We start from the raw sequence: 6,795 nt of genomic DNA on the forward strand, positions 1-6,795 counted from the left end.
AATTTAAAATAACTTGCCATATGTATTTGACACGTAAAGGCAAGATCAACTTTTCATGTACTGACCTTGTTCGTAGGTCAATGTCACATTCGGGGGCATTCGTCACATACTGTGACAGCTCTTGTTGCTTCTGCAGTTGATTTTGTGAATTACTCTGTCTTGTTCGTTATTGGTCCGAAATGCTCATAATTTATGAATCAATACCTGATATCACTACTGGTTAAACTAAGGTAAACACCTTGAGTGTTATAGGTATTTAAATACAGGTACAATCTATTTTAAGCTACATGTAATGTAATCTGATTTCGAAAGTAAAACTTACAAGAAGAACAACCTCACATTTGAGTTATACTGTAACATGAACTCATTGACAATTATTTACGAAAAGGCAAGCTATGGCTAGTGATAGGGAGAGTGAGAGACTGTTTTCCCTGCGATTGTCCCGGGTGATCGGGGATATCGGAGTCAACTGATGGATGATAACCAGGAGGAGGAAAACATACCTGAGGAGGGAGATTATAATAAATGTTCCAGCCATGTTAAGAGATTGCAATAACACTAATTACATATTTGGTAGCCAGACTGAGGCCACAACAACAGCAGGGATGGAATCTGATACTGACTTCTTGCATTGTGATAACAAAGTTTGTGTGGCCCTTGACTGGTGTTACTGGCAACATGGAAAATATAACCTGCTGGTGTTAAAGAATGAACTCACTCCTCCTCAACACTGCTACTTGCAGAGACTCAGAAGGGACTGCCCGCTACCGTCAGAACAACTAGAAGGTCCTGATGATGTGCAGGATGTGGAAGGTAGAATTATAGTTTCCAATACAAGGGTTAAACGACAGGACTTATAACAACAACACAGTGCATGTGGTGATATTTTTCGACATGGTCCATCAATGACATCTGATGAAAAGTTTGACCATGTCCAGACATACTATTGTGACCAGCTACCGAAGGAATGTAAGTTCATGTTCAACAGACCACGCCCTGGACACTGGCCAAGACCGGACACACTGGTCAGGGCCAGACAGACTGGAGTCTTCCTAGTGCCACAGGGCTACACTGAGAGCCCAAGTAAACAAACAATGTGTAGATCTACAGCATTCATGGTCCCATCAAAATTGACCAGTTATCCATATTCAAAATGGCAGTGGAGGTTTTCAACTTCATTGATGGAACGATTTTTAATATTTGATTTTAGCCCTGTTCAAGTGAAAGTATATACCCTTACGGAAATAATAAGAAAAACTTTTCTAAAACCTGTGTTTGGAGACAGATTCAGCACATTTCATATCAAAACAGCGATGATGTTTACAATAGAAAACTATCCTCTTGACATATGGAGGGAAGACAACATTGTGCAATGCGTGAGTTTACTTTTGGCCACAACGAAAAGATGGTTGAAACAAAAATACTGTCCCCATTTTACAATATCTGGTGTAAATCTTTTTATAGGGAAATTGAATAATTGGGAACTTTCTAAATTATGCAGCATTATTTCAATTCTAATCAACACTGAAATGCAGTGTTTGTTTTATACTCGAATGGATAATATAAACTTGCGACTGCTACAATACTCAGGTCATCAGTATATACCGTGTCAGAACATATGTACAAAAGCCCAAACATATGGAAATATTCTCAAAGACTTAATATTTACAGAAATTGATACGCTTGAAGCTAGTTTGGATCTATTGATTACAGATAAATCAGTCGATGACATTGTAAGCCATTTGTTTATTCTACAGAGTACGTCTGGTTCCCAAAGTGACATTGATTTGGGAGTAGTATCACTGTTGACCCCATTCCTGCACAACACCCTTGCCTCCATGCTGGCTTCAAGATGCATCTACCTCGGACAACCAATCACACAGGATATATTCAACTGGTACCTGCAGTCACTGGACTCTGACTGTATGTCCAGTAGATTGAAGTTTGCCTCCATGTTGTACTGCAGAGGGCAGTATGATGAAGCTGCTGAAGTACTGACTTACTGTGAAGGACTGCTGGGACCAGAAGTGTGGCAGTATTGTACACATCGAGAAAGGAAATGTCTCAGTCCAAGTACTGAGTTTAAAACCAAGTTGGTATTCTGTCCACCCAATGAGATGCATAAGAAATACACCATGGTGTGTTTAGTTTTTAGAAAAGAAGAAATAAACTGCATTCCACAACATCTTACTTATGGAATGTTCAGAGATGAAGACATTCCAATTTGGTACAAGTGGAAGAACAATGTAGTCATTGACTGCATCCCATTCCTGTACTACCTACAACACCTCACCTACAGGGAGCTTCATCAACCCTTGAGAGCACAAACCGCGCTACTTCACCTTCATGAGTACACAATAGGGCCACCACATGGCCATATTGATTCAGCCTTCAACATGCTTGGTCACTGCTTTGAACTTCAGAACAGGCTAGACCAGGCTTGGATGTGCTACGGCAGATCATTGGACATTTATGACAGAGACAATGTTTCCCTCTTGCATTTAGCCAGATTATTTCATCAGGTTTTTATGTAGTGGATATCCACATTGACACAGCCTTCAACATGTTGGGTCACTGCTATGAATTTCAGAACAGGCTAGACCTGGCCTGGATGTGCTATGACAGATCATTGTACATCTATGAAATGATACTACATCTGCAGTTTTTACGTAGCTGATATTCGCATTGACTATGACATAATGCCATTTTGACTAATGTTATATATGTGAATTGTTTGATAATCACTAAATTTCGAGTTTTTGTGACAACCAGTATCAAAAACAAACAGTTTTTTAAATAATTATAAATACCATAGATATAGTTCTATAAAGGATATCAATAAATTTGAATAAAAAATAGCCAGTGAGTTTATTTGATATAGAAATAGTTATACAAAGAATATTAATAATCAACAAGCAAATACGTTGAATTGATATCCCCCGCCTGTTTGGGCTAAGTCAAGGAATGGAAATCAATTGTTGATGAAATATATATTTATGAGTTTTAGTCTGATTGCAACTGTTTGAAATAAAAATAATATTAATGGAAATCAATTGTTCATGAAATATATATTTATGAGTTTTAGTCTGATTGCAACTGTTTGAAATAAAAATAATATTGTATATAATGTAACATTTAGAATTGACCAAGAAACCTAGTTTATGACTCCATGTTACCTATTTCCAAACTAATCTAAGATTTCATAAAGGCAAACATTCTGATCCAGTTTCATGAAGGTTGGTCCAGATATATTGCACAAAATATAGCCTCTAGAGTGTCCACAAGGTTTTTTTAAGAATTGACCCAGTGAACTCATTTTTGACCCCACATGACCTACTAGTTTCAAACTATTCCAAGATTTTATTGAGGCATTCTGATTAAGTTCCATGGGAATTATTGCCTCCAGAGTGTTTTCAAGGTTTCTGTAAGATATGACCTAGTGACCTAGTTTTTTACCTATATGACACACTTTTAACAAGCAGTCGAAATTTAACCCAAAAGAGCATTCTGACCATGTTTGAACTTAATCAGACCAATCACCACCATAAAATAGTTTCGGACAAGATTTTTGAAAGGTTTGACCTTTTGACCTAATTTTCGATCATATGTGACCCAATTTCATAAAAGTCCAAGTTTTCATCAATAAAACATTCTGATTAAGTTTTATGAATATTTGACCATGAATAATGCCTGTAGTAGGTTCAAAGATTTTTCTAAGATTTGACCTAGTCTATATTTCATCAAGGGGTATATCATGACCAATTTTGAACATAACTTGACAAATCATTACTATGTTATGGTTCTGGACAAGATTTTTCTAAGATTTGACCTAGTGACCTAATTTTTGATCATATGTGACCCAGTTTTATTTAGGACCAAGAGTTCATCAAGGAAAACATTCTGATTAAGTTTCATGAAAATTTGACCATGTATAATGCCTCTTGTATGTTCCAAAGATTTTTCTAAGATTTGACCAAGGGACCTAGTTTTTGACCCCATGTGACCCACTTTTTTAAGTGATCCATATTTCTTCAAGGGATCATGACCAATTTTGAACATTACTTGACCAATCATTACCATGATATGATTCTGGACAATATTTTCTAAGATTTGACCTAGTGACCTAATTTTCGATCATATGTGACCCAGTTTTATTTACGACCAAGAGTTCATCAAGGAAAACATTCTGATTAAGTTTCATGAATATTTGACCATGTATAATGCCTCTAGTATGTTCCAAAGATTTTTCTAAGATTTGACCAAGTGACCTAGTTTTTGACCCCATGTGACCCACTTTTTTAGTGATCCATGTTTCTTCAAGGGGTACATCATGGCCAATTTTGAACATAACTTGACCAATAATTACCACGATATGGTTCTGTACAAGATTTTTCTAAGATTTGACCTAGTGACCTAATTTTCGATCATATGTGACCCAGTTTTATTAACGACTAAGAGTTCATCAAGGAAAACATTCTGATTAAGTTTCATGAATATTTGACCATGAATAATGCCTCTAGTATGTTCCAAAGATTTTTCTAAGATTTGACCAAGTGACCTAGTTTTTGACCCCATATGACCCACTTTCTAAAGTGATCCATATTTCTTCAAGGGTTACATCATGACCAATTTTGAACATTACTTGACCAATCATTACCATGATATGATTCTGGACAATATTTTCTAAGATTTGACCTAGTGACCTAATTTTCGATCATATGTGACCCAGTTTTATTTACGACCAAGAGTTCATCAAGGAAAACATTCTGATTAAGTTTCATGAATATTTGACCATGTATAATGCCTCTAGTATGTTCCAAAGATTTTTCTAAGATTTGACCAAGTGACCTAGTTTTTGACCCCATGTGACCCACTTTTTAAGTGATCCATGTTTCTTCAAGGGGTACATCATGGCCAATTTTGAACATAACTTGACCAATAATTACCACGATATGGTTCTGTACAAGATTTTTCTAAGATTTGACCTAGTGACGTAATTTTTAATCAAATGTGACCCAGTTTTATTTTCGGCCAAGAGTTCATCAAGGAAAATATTCTGATTAAGTTTAATGAATATATGACCATGTATAATGCCTCTAGTATGTTCCAAAGATTTTTCTAAGATTTGACCTAGTGACCTAGTTTTTAACCCTCAGTGACCCACTTTTAAAAGGGGTCGAGATTTGATCAAGGGGAACATTTTGACCAAGTTTGAACATTTTCTGATCAATGCCTACCAAGATATGGTACCGGACGGACGGAATGACGGAAGGAAGGACAGACAGACGAAATGACGGACTGACAACGCCAAAACAGTATCCCCCTCCCTAAATCTTCGATTCGGCGGGGATAATAACAATAAGCCAGTGAGTTTATTTACCAGGGAAATAGTTGAACAAAGAATACTCATAACTTTGAATAACAAAATGGCCAAAAAACACGTCTGGTCGGGTTACTCGGCCCTTCCTCCGACATTTATAAGAAAATTGTGTGTGTGTTTTAACATGTAGTTAAAAGAGCTTTATACTGATGATGACATTTATGCCATTCCCCAATGATGACGAGAACGTTCTTCAATAAAGCCATAATATATGAACTATACGCCAAATGGTGACATGCCGAAAGATCCTTGACACAAACACAATGCTCTTCCATGCAATTGCAATAAAGTTGTACTCTACGTGGAACCTATGACACTACGCCACAGCATGGCATACTTCCATTGCTAGTTCTTGGAAAATCTTATAATGCATGGTCAAGATACAGCCCTGATACATATTTTTATAGTGAACCTTTGTGGCAAAATCCATAAAGCATGATCAAGATATAGCTATCATAAGGATCATTTTAATATTTGACCTCACGTCATCTCATTATGGTGAACCTTCAGGGCAATTTTTTTTGAGAATTCTGTGATGTATTACCTTTAACTATTTTTCGAAGGGGAACATAAAAACAGCCAATCAACCTTACCTGGTTTTGAAAAGAATGTAACCCAAAACAAAATATTTTTGGGCCTAAGTCACTTTCACTGAAGTCAAAATATCATAATTCGCAAGTGCCTGAATATTAGAAATTCGGAAAAAAAATAATATCTTAAAAAAAATATATATTAAAGGTCCTACACCAGATTTTACAATTGCAAGAAAAAAAGAAAGTTTGTCAAAAATATATATAAATGATAGGGTTGTGTACAACGCATTGAATCTTAATTAATATGACATATTACATCACTTATGGAACGATTTTTTCAGTGAAAAAATATTTTTACCATGTAAAATGATGTTTTACTGGCCTCATAATATCGATATCCTTAGTCTTTTTGTTGTTTGTACTTCGAGCTTTGGAGAATATATTAGCCTCCGTTTTCTGTTAGCTATAAACATCTTAGAAATATCCCCAACCTTATATACTGCCATTTTTTCTTTAATCTGATCTAAAAATAATGAATACACACGAGCATGTGTATCATAGGTTTACCATAAAAATGGATCAGCATGGTTGGAAATCATCCTACATGTATACTTTGTAGACAACACTAGTTCTCGATTTATTTACATTGCTATACATTTCGCTAATTATTATTTCTAGGACTGTTAATGCTCCTGGAATGTGTTGATCTGAACCAATAAACCTGTTATCTGAACGTCTTATGGTACGACAACACAATTACCTGTAAACTCTGCTCTTCATTTTAAAACTACTCCTAATGTAGGAAAGGTGTCAGACTTTATTCTTGCAGTTGTGTGGTGTTTTAATAGAATTGTAAAGCACTTATTAAATGTTGTTTGTTCA

The 6,795-nt window shown here is 35.8% G+C and overlaps 1 pseudogene; it reads left to right on the forward strand.

Moving 5' to 3' along the window:
- The first annotated feature begins 420 nt into the window (after nt 1–420).
- LOC128207846 (uncharacterized) lies at nt 421–2,825 on the forward strand (annotated as a pseudogene).
- Nucleotides 2,826–6,795: the final 3,970 nt, after the last annotated feature.

This window comes from Mya arenaria, chromosome 11 (genome assembly GCF_026914265.1).
Source record: "Mya arenaria isolate MELC-2E11 chromosome 11, ASM2691426v1".
In the NCBI taxonomy this organism is placed as follows: Eukaryota; Metazoa; Mollusca; class Bivalvia; order Myida; family Myidae; genus Mya; species Mya arenaria.